The 10,893-nt window shown below is 48.6% G+C and overlaps 1 protein-coding gene across 6 annotated transcripts in view; it reads left to right on the top strand.

Moving 5' to 3' along the window:
• Positions 1-668: 668 nt before the first annotated feature.
• MAP1S (microtubule associated protein 1S) overlaps positions 669-10,893 on the top strand; it is a 40,060-nt gene continuing 29,835 nt past the window's right edge. For 2 of the 6 annotated variants that reach the window (XM_085009341.1, XM_021079065.2), the window contains exons 1-2: positions 669-1,034; positions 9,221-9,355. The gene's annotated coding sequence lies outside the window, so the exon portion shown is untranslated. Of the gene's footprint in view, positions 1,035-8,340; positions 8,507-9,162; positions 9,356-10,893 lie in introns of those variants that run through there. The other 4 variants (XM_085009342.1, XM_085009337.1, XM_085009338.1 and 1 more) reach the window with 3 other exon arrangements.

The following is a 10,893-nucleotide window of genomic DNA, read 5'->3' as shown; positions in this document are numbered from 1 at the left end:
AGCCACGACAGGAACTCCCCTAATGTTGTCTTTAAAAACCCTTTCCTGGAGTTCCCGAGATAGTGTCCATGAGGATGCACATTCAATCCCTTGCCTCCCTCAGTGGGTTAAGGATCTGGTGTTGCTACAAGCTGCAGCATAGGTTACAGATGCTGCATTGCTATAGCTGTGGTGTAGGATGGCAGCTGCAGCTCCAGTTCCACCACTAGCCTAGGAACTTCCATATGCCACGCATGCTGCCCCCAAAAGAAAAACAAAACAAAACAAAACAACAACCCACATCCTTTCCTGTGACCCTGCATGGCGCATACCCCTCCAACCTCCCTGGCTCCATCTCCAGGCATCTCCCTGTCACACCACCCAGTGGCTCTGAAATGGAGTTTTAACTAAAGAACAACCCCCACCCCCCTTGGCTAAGAAGGCAGCTGCAAGCCTTTCCAGCTGTGCTCATCACTATGCCACCCTTCTTGTAATAATGTAACAACTGTGTGCTCTCTGTCCAAGCCAGCAGCCCTGCTAATTAGGTACCCAGCATTGCTTATCAGTTCTGCTTCTGTAACCTTGCTTGCTCAGTCTCTTAGGGAGGAACACTGTCTGCTTGGGGTTGGGGGAGGTCCGGGATGCTTACATGGGAAAATCAAGACCTTGTAGTGTATAAAAGTTACTGAGGACAAAGACCTGGTGCTCAGACTCTGGAGGTGACTCCTCTGAGCCCGCACCGGTGCTGAATAAACCTTGCTTTTCCATATCTCTGAGTGCTGTTTGTCTCCTTCCATTGCCACAGTGTTTGCGGTTTCCGCAACATTTTGCTGCATTGGCCGGGAAGCCGACAACCGAGCTGGCTTCTTGTGCCACCGTTGTGGGGGAACTGGGGGAGGCCACGGTCACCGGCCCGGTGACAGGTGGATAGCGCACACCGGCCATTTTGCCGGATCCAGACCCTCACTCAGGCCGTGCTGGCCTTGGCCCACACCGCTTCCCGAACGGACTCAGAAAGAGAGTGGAAACAGGTTCCTGGACAGGACATCGGACTGGTGAGTGCCCCTGTGACATCTGCCTGAGTCAGGACCCACCATACGGCGGAAGGAGAAACTGATCACCTCTCAGTGACCAAAGGGTCACTCAGTCAGGGTTTGCTCCCTTGGGATTGGGAGGCTTGTCAATTCTGTGTGTGTGTGTGTGTGTGTGTGTGTGTGTGTGTGTGTGTGTGTGTGTGTGTGTGTGAGTGACTGGAGAGAACGAGAGCCCATGCTCCACCGTCTTTGGACTATGGAGCCAGAGTGAGTCCTAACCTGCAGTTCCGCGGCGACCTCATACGGCTTATGGTGGCCCTCTTCGGGGGGATCCTACGTTGGGGTTTATACAGTCCCACCTATGCTAAGAGGCGCCTGAAATATCTCCTCCGGGGGAGTGGTCAGGCGGGCGAAGCGATTGTTACCTGAGGCCTTGTCCTCAATGTTTGTCTTGCGTCACAGGCACAGGGTGGGACTTCACACAATGGGTAAATTGGCTTCCAAGCCCACTGTCTTAGAGTATATGGTTAAGAATTTTAAGAAAGGATTTTCTAGAGATTATGGTGTTAAGCTGAGTCCTGGAAAACTGTGTACCCTCTGTACCCCAGAGTGGCCCTCCTTTGGTGTTGGCTGGCCTCCGGAAGGGACCTTAGATGTGTTCACAGTTACAGCAGTATATAAGGTTATAACAGGAGACCCTGGACACTCAGACCAATTTCCGTATATTGATCAATGGTTGGAAATTGCCTATTTGAGGCCCCCATGGGTTTGGTTCTGCACCACAGACCAGTGTAGGGTGCTAGTAGCCCAGTCCAAGAAGAAAACCTTGTCTCAAAAGAGGGTGCCACCTATTTATCAAGGGGAACCTGAGGACTCACCCCCTATGCCACCACCTTATGTGCTGCTGGCCCCAGCTCCAGGAGCCGAAGGTCCCCAGATGCCAGACAGCCCACCGCCTTCTGTTTCTCCTCCTCCTTCTGCTTCTGAAGTTCCGGAGGCGATATCACCCCCGCAGCAAGATTCTCCAGAACATATGAGCAGGCATCTCCGTTCAGCTCAGGGAGCAGCCACTCCAGCATTACAAATGCCCTTACGGGAGACACAGGAACCACAGCAAGACGCCCCCGATGGGACCATACAAGAGGGGGGACGTTTTTATTATTTCCAGCCCTTTTCCACTGCCAATCTCTTCAACTGGAAACACCATACTCCCTCATATTCTGAAAAGCCTCAGGTGCTGATTGATCTCTTAGAATTCGTTTTCCAGACACACTGTCCCACCTGGATAGACTGCCAGCAACTCCTTTTTACTCTATTTGACACTGAAGAGCACTGGTGAATTGTAACAGAAGCCCAAAAATGGCTTCAGGCCAATGCGGGGGGTCGAGCAGACTTGGCAAACTGGGTGAGGGAAGCCTTCCCAGAAGAAAACCCCCACTGGGACTATGACACTGAAGAAGGGAAATGTAACCTAGAGAGGTACCAGCAGGCCTTCCTACAGGGGGCGAAAGCTGGGGCTAAAAAGCCCACTAATATAGCTAAATCAGTGAGATACTACAAGAGCCGAATGAAAGCCCAGCCAAATTCTATGAGAGACTATGTGAGGCTTTCCGAACCTACACCCCTTTTGATCCCGAGGCCCCTGAGAACCAACGGATGATAAATGCTGCCTTTGTGGGACAAGCCCAATCAGATATCCATAAAAAGCTATAGCAATTAGAAGGATTTGCAGGAGAGAATGCCACTAAACTGTTGGAAATAGCCAACAAGGTTTTTATTAACCGAGACCAGGTGGCCCGCCGTGATGCAGAAAAGAGAATGAAACAAAAAGTGACTCTTCTGGCAGCCACCCTGTCAAAACCGGTGCCCCCAGTGGGACCACCCCATAGGGGACGAGGCATAAGGCCAGGGAAAAGGAGTCCCCTGGAACATGACCAATGCGCTTACTGCAAAGAAAAGGGACATTGGAAAAATGAATGCCCCAACCGTCCTGAGAAAAAGACCAAGGCCCCACCTAGCCAGTACTGATCTGAGCCATTCAGCACCAACCTGATCGGCCTAGCTGAGTCTGATCAGGGGGGACCAGGCTCTCTCCAACTGGGCCCCTGAGAGGCTATGGTCAGAATTCAAGTAGGGGGCCACCCCATAGACTTTATGGTTGACACAGGTGCCGAACTTTCTGTGGTTACACAACCTGTGGCTCCTCTCTCAGGGAAAGAAACCACCATTGTTGGGGCCACAGGTAACCAAACCCACAGGCCCTTCTGTGGTCCTTGACGATGTCGGTTAGGAGGCCATGAAGTAATACATGAATTTCTTTACCTGCCTGACTTCCCAGTCCCCCTGATGGGAAGAGACCTGCTGGCTAAAATGGGGACCATTCCCCAGAACTAGAGACTAAATACCCATTGGTTTGGGCTGAAGGAAACCCACCAGGACTGGCAAAATGCCACGCTCCTGTCTTAATTGATCTAAAACCCGGAGCTCAACTGGTAAAGCTACGGCAATACTCAATTCCCAGAGAAGCTCGACTGGGAATCCAGGTTCACCTGAATAGGCTGCTTCAGCATGGACTGTTAATAAAATGTCAGTCCCCTTGGAACACCCCTTTACTGCCCATGAAAAAACCAGGAACACAGGACTACCACCCAGTACAGGACTTGAGAGCCATAAATAAAGTAACAGTCACATTACACCCGTCTGTCCCTAACCCATATACCCTGCTAGGGCTGATCCCCTCCACTGCTGAGTGGTTTACTTGCCTGGACTTAAAAGACGCCTTTTTCTGCCTCCAGGTGGCACCTGCCAGTCAGCCCTTGTTTGTTTTTGAATGGGAAAATCCACATACAGGGACAAAGGAACAGATCACCTGGACTAGACTCCCACAAGGGTTCAAAAACTCTCCCACTCTTTTTAGCGGCGCCTTAGCTGCTGACCTGGCTGAATTTCCTGGACAAAAACTGGGCTGTGTTTTGCTACAGTATGTTGACGACCTCCTACTAGCTGGCACCACGGAGGCTCAGTGCCTAGAGGGAACAAGAGCTCTCCTTTCCCTACTGATGGAGGCAGGGTATCGGGTATCAAAGAAAAAGGCACAAATCTGCAAAAAACAAGTCAAGTATCTGGGCTTCAACATCATGCAGGGCCAACAAATGCTGGGGACTGAAAGAAAGCAGGCAGTTTGTGCCATTCCTGTCCCTACCACCCACCTGAAGGTTCGTGAGTTCCTAGGGGCAGCAGGATTCTGCCGGATATGGATCCCTGGGTTTTCAGACCTGGCCAGGCCTCTGTATGAGGCTCTAAAAGGGCAAGAAAAGGCTCCCCTTAAATGGGGACCAAGTCAGGAGACAGCGTTTCAGACAATTAAAACCAAACTCACTGAGGCTCCAGCCTTGGGACTTCCTGATGTAACTAGAGAATTTAACCTTTTTGTTCATGAGAAAAATGGGATGGCTTTGGGAGTCTTAACTCAAGAATTTGGGCCTTGGCAGAAGCCAGTGGCATATCTGTCTAAACAAATTGACTCAGTTGCTGCCGGATGTCCTCCCTGCCTCCGAGTGCTGGCAGCTATCACCTTGTTGGTAAGCGAGGCTGACAAGTTGACCCTGGGACAAAACCTCAATGTTAAAGTCCCACACTCAGTTGTAACCCTAATGGATACCAGGGGCCACCATTGGCTCACACATGCACGAATGACTCAATATCAAGGGTTACTATGTGAGAATCCATGGGTAAAACTGGAGGTTGTACGAATTCTGAACCCAGCCACTTTTCTGCCAGATGAGGCGGGGACCCAAGACCATAACTGCCTGGAGGTACTAGATGAGGTGTTTTCCAGCAGGCCTGACTTGACTGATAAACCACTCCAAAATCCTGACCTGGTTTTATATACTGATGGCAGCAGCTTTATGGAGGATGGAAAAAGGATGGCAGGATACGCTGTGGTATCTGACTTAAAAGTGATAGAAGCAGAGGTGCTTCCTCAAGGCTGGTCAGCATGGAGAGCAGAATTATGGGCCTTAATCAGAGCACTGGAACTTAGCCAAGACCAGCTAGTTAATATCTATACCGACTCACGATATGCCTTTGCAACTTTACATGTCCATGGAGCCTTATATAAAGAAAGAGGGCTCCTCACTGCTGAAGGAAAAGGAATTAAAAACCAGGCTGAAATCTTAAAGCTCCTAGAGGCAGTATGGGAACCTAAAGCAGCTGCAGTTATCCACTGTAAAGGCCACCAAAAGGGGGATGACCCAGTGACAAAAGGAAACCGTAGTGCTGATGCAGCTGCCAGACAGGCAGCTCCGGGACAACAGCCAAACCAACCTAAGGTCTTGCTGGCCCCAGAAGTGCCAGCTGTCCCCAAATATTCTCCAGAGGAAGAAAAATGGATAAGGGAGGAAGGAGGAACTAAAACTAAAATGGGATGGTGGGTCACACGGGACCACCGAGTTTACGTTCCAGAACAGCTGGCCTACAAACTAGTCCGCCAAGAACATGAGCTAACCCACATGGGAAAAACTGCCTTAGAGACCCTACTGGGCTGGTACTATCTCATTGCTTGTCTTCCTGCACTCTGCTCCTCTGTCTCCCAAAGATACATAACCTGTTTACAGAATAATGCCCGCCAGGGGCCCCAAAGACCAGCTGGGGCACAGCACTGTGGACTGTCCCCATTTGAGGATATGGAAGTGGACTTTACTGAGGTCACCCCTAGTAAGGGGTACAAATATTTACTAGTTTTTAATCTGTACTTTTTCAGGATGGGTAGAGGCCTTCCCTACCCGAACTGAAAAGGCAAGGGAAGTAACCAAGGCACTCCTGAGAGACATTATTCCCAGATACGGAATGCCTCTGACCATCGGGTCAGAAAATAGACCGGCATTTGTGGCCAAAACAGTACAACAGGTGGCAAAAGCTTTACAGATCCGATGGAAACTACACTCTGCTTATTGCCCTCAAAGTTCAGGGAAAGTAGAACGCATGAGCTGAACCCTTAAACAGACCCTGGCAAAGTTATGTCAGGAAACTGGCTTGCCCTGGATAGACATGTTGCCGGTGGCCCTCCTAAAAGTGAGATGCTCACCCCGAGAGGGAATAGGATTCTTGCCATTTGAAATCTTATATGAAAGGCCACCTCCACTAATCAGTTTAAAAGGAAACACCAGGGAGTTGGGAGACTTGGAATTACATAAACAATTACAAGGACTGGGGCTCACTATTTCTCAGATACATAAATGGGTCACAGACAAAATATCTGTGTCCTTAGGTATAACAGAATAATGCCCGTACACCCCCACAAGCCGGGGGACCAGGTGTGGATAAAGGACTGGAAAAAGGAGTCTTTGAAGCCGGTATGGAAGGGCCCCTATACTGTAATTCTAACCACCCCCACTGCTCTTAAAGTAACAGGAATAGATGCTTGGATCCATCATTCTAGAGTAAAACCGGCTGGCACAGCTGACAACCGTGGAGAGTGGGAGACTGCCCTCCATCTGGAGAGACCTCTTCGCCTGACGATACAGAGGAGGAGACGACGATCTCAAAGCCCTGCTCTGACCACACCAGAAGCTGGTCAGTCAACGCATGGCTGAAGCTTGAGGAATCAGCTGCCTGTGAGCCCAAATGGAAGGAGGGTTTCAAAATAAGCATTTGCATTGATGGAAGAGGCCTTGACCCTGGAACTGTGCTGCATTTCCAGAGAATCACGTTTGTGCTCCAAGCTGCCTCTCACAGGGTCTTTCATTCCTTTTATGAAGAGATAAAAAACACCCCACCTCCCATTCCGGCCACAACTAAGAACTTGTTCTTAGCCCTGGCAGAAACTATTGCACAAACTCTCAAGGTCTCCTCTTGTTATGTATGCGGGGGAACGAACACAGGAGACCACTGGCCTTGGCAAGCCAGAAAACTGGACCCATTAGAGCCTCATAATGAGACTGCATACCCCCAACTCACCAATGGGGTATGGCTCCTCAGAACTGCTATTATTGGGAGAAATTGTCTTGCGAGGCGGGGAGGACAGTTTAATGTTGCAGTTAAAAGCCTAACATGTTTAGGCCTAAGGTATTATAATCTGACTGCCCAAGAGACTCAATGGTGGTCATCTTCCAATCACTCAGAGCCCAAGCCTAATCCCTTGTCTAACTTTTCCCTCCTTCGACAAGCATGGGAAGATATCAGTACTAATATCCAGTGGTGGGCACCAAAGGGATTATATTGGATTTGTGGGAAAAATGGCCTATTCCATACTCCCCCCCAAATTGGGCTGGGGCATGTGTACTGGGAACAATCAGACCTTCCTTCTTCCTGCTCCCGCTGTCACTAGGGGAGCAACTGGGAGTTCCTATATACAGGGCACAGGGTGCCCAGAGAGACCGGAGGGCTCTCCAAATTGGAGACTGGAAAGATGATGAATGGCCCCCAGAACGGATAATTCAATATTATGGACCTGCCACCTGGGCAGAGGATGGCTCTTGGGGATATCGCACCCCTATCTCTATGCTGAACCGCATCATCAGACTACAGGCGGTTTTGGAACTTATAACAAATAACACTGCAAGGGCGTTGACTATACTGGCCCAACAAAAAACTAAAATGCGCAGTGCAATCTACCAAAATCGCTTGGCCTTGGATTATTTACTTGCTTCTGAAGGAGGGGTTTGTAGAAAATTTAACTTAAGTAATTGCTGTCTACAAATAGATGACACCGGAAAGGTGGTAGAAGAAATTGCTGACCTCATGACTAAACTAGCCCATGTACCTGTACAAACTTGGAAAGGATGGAATACAGACAGTCTCTTTGGTAAATGGTTCTCTTGATTGGGAGGAATTAAGACAATGGTCGGAATAGTCATGGTTACACTCGCAGGGTGCCTACTTGTTCCCTGCCTTGTACCTCTCCTGATAAATATTATAGAAGGTTTTATAAAAACCATGGTTGAAAGAAAAACAGCCTCCCACCTGCTACTTATTAGAGGCTACCAAAGGGTTATGACTGATGATGATCTGTAAAGGGTGCAGATGCACCCTGAACATCAAGAGGGGAGAATGAAATGGAGTTTTAACTAAAGAACCTCCCCTTGGCTAAGAAGGCAGCTGCAAGCCTTTCCAGCTGTGCTCATCACTATGCCACCCTTCTTGTAATAATGTAACAACTGTGTGCTCTCTGTCCAAGCCAGCAGCCCTGCTAATTAGGTACCCAGCATTGCTTATCAGTTCTGCTTCTGTAACCTTGCTTGCTCAGTCTCTTAGGGAGGAACACTGTCTGCTTGGAGATGGGGGAGGTCCGGGATGCTTACATGGGAAAATCAAGACCTTGTAGTGTATAAAAGTTACTGAGGACAAAGACCTGGTGCTCAGACTCTGGAGGTGACTCCTCTGAGCCCGCACCGGTGCTGAATAAACCTTGCTTTTCCATATCTCCGAGTGCTGTTTGTCTCCTTCCATTGCCACAGTGTTTGCGGTTTCCACAACAGCTCCACTCAGCCATTGTGTGTGGTCTTCTCTTCCTTTGTTTTTTTGCTTTTTAGGGCTGCACTTGTGGCATATGGAAATTCCCAGGCTAGAAAGGTCAAATCAGAGCTGCAACTGCCAGGCTACATCACAGCCACAGCAAAGCCAGCTCTGAGCCACATCTGTGACCTTCACCACAGCTCACAGCAATGCCAGATCTTTAACCCACTGAGCGAGGCCAGGGATGGAACCCGCAACCTCATGGTTCCTAGTCAGATTCGTTAACCACTGAGCCATGACAGGAACTCCAGAGCAATGTCATCTTGGTCTCATTTAACCAAAGCAATATATTTCAAAACAAAAATACTCAGCACTAGCACTCTTTGCAGTAGGAGAGCAAATTGGAGCCATAACCTCCTTCCAGGAAACCCCTACTGGTCCCCTGAAAAACTCATATGTTCCTTCACCTGGAGCATCTCCAGGCCCTACCTTCCCTACCCAGCCATCCATGACTCTCTGGGGAGTCTGTGTCTGGTTCTGTTGCCGCCAGGCTGGGGACTCTTTGGGATCAGGCTGTGATGGGGTTGGCACAGAGGATTTGGCTGAGGGTGTTTGTGGAATAAATGAATGTATCAACTGCCTGGTGAACTCCTATGCACTCTTCAAAAGCCCAGCCTCAATGTTCTTTTTCCAGGATATCCTCCCTGTTTCCCCACACAGAGCCCTCACTGTCCTACTCCTGATTCCTCCAGCTCCAGGAGTATGCCGTAGCCCAGCCCTGACTCCACAGCTTGGGGATATCTGTGGCCAGCTCTTCTTCCTACAGACTGGGTCTCCTGGAGGACAAGGAGGGAGACCTCTTGGGGACACAGGAAAATTGTCAAGAAGTGAGTTTTTAAAAATTATTTTTATTTATTTATTTAAGTTTTATTGAAATATGGTTTGTTTGTTTTTTGTCTTTTTTGTCTTTTCAGGGCCACACCCGCAGCGTGTGGAGGTTCCCAGTCTAGGGTCAAATCGGAACTACAGCTGCTGGCCTACACCAGAACCACAGCAACACAGATCCAAGCCACGTCTGTGATCCATACCACAGCTCAAGGCAATGCCAGATCCTTAACCCACTGAGCGAGGCCAGGGATCGAACTCACAACCTCATGGTTCCTAGTCAGATTCATTAACCACTGCACCACGACAGGAACTCCTGAAGTATGGTTGATTTACAAGATTGTGATAATTTCTGCTGTTCTTTGAGAAGTGTTTACTAGGAGTTCCCATTGTGGCACAATGATAATGAACCTAACTAGTATCCATGAGGACTCAGGTTCGATCCTGGGCCCTGCTCAATGGGTTAAGGATCCAGAATTGCCATGAGCTATGGTGTAGGTCACAGACTCCGCTTGGATTCCTTTGTTGCTGTGGCTATGATGCAAACAGGCAGCTGCAGCTCTAATTCAACCCCTAGCCTGGCGTGGCTCTTAAAAAAAAAAAAAATGCCAAGGATGCGGTCCTGAAAAGACAAAAAAAAAAAAGAAAAAGAAAAAAGAAAAAAAGAAAGAAGTGTTTACCGAATGGATGAATGGACCAATGAATGAATAAAAGCCTATGGCAGGGCCTGGAGTCACAAACCCTGGGTTCACATCCCAGCCAGGGTGTCAGACCCTGAATCTGTTCCTTGTCTCTCCAACTTCCCCCCTTTCCCATTTATTAAATGTGTTTACTCAGAGCCTGTGCCCCAAGTTGTTGCAAGAACGAAGTGAACAAACATACAAGCATATGGCCCTCAGCCTCCCTCCTGTCCCAGATTGAGAGTGATTTGCGCCCGGGACCAGCAGCCTTGTTCCTTGCCCAGCACCCAGAATAAGAGTGTTGGTTGGCAAGTACTTAATGAACGTTGATGAACAGGGTTGGTGAGAGAGGTGGGGGAAGAAGGCAAGAAAGGCAAATATTAAAACAGCTGACATTAAAAAAGACTGAGATAGGAGTTCTCTTGCAGTGCAGCAGATTAAGGATCTGGTGTTGTCACTACAACAACTTGGGTCACAGCTGTGGCTCAGGTTTGATTCCTGGCTTGTGAGTTTTCACATGCTGAGGATGCAGCCCCCCTCTCCCCAAAAGAAAGAAATAATGCCATATGGGCCTAGAGATTCTCATACTAAGCAAAGTAAGTCAGAAAGCAAAAGACAAACACATATGATATCACTTATATGTGGAATCTAAAATATGACACAAATGAACTTATTTATAAAATAGAAACATACTCCCAAACATAGAGGACAAACTTGTAGTTGCCAAGGGGGAGGGAGACGTGGGGGAGGGATGGATTGGGAGTTTGGGATTAGCAGATGCAAGCTATTATATACAGAATGGATAAACAGAAGATCCTACTGGATAATACAGGGAACTCTATTCAATATCCTGTAATAAA

Source organism: Sus scrofa, chromosome 2 (genome assembly GCF_054392235.1).
Source record: "Sus scrofa isolate SSC_HxYL_T2T_F1_AM1 chromosome 2, Sscrofa_HxYL_maternal_Yorkshire_Landrace_v2.0, whole genome shotgun sequence".
Taxonomy (NCBI): domain Eukaryota; kingdom Metazoa; phylum Chordata; class Mammalia; order Artiodactyla; family Suidae; genus Sus; species Sus scrofa.
The sequence above is the reverse complement of the archived record's forward strand: the minus strand, read 5'-3'. Positions and strand labels throughout refer to the sequence as shown.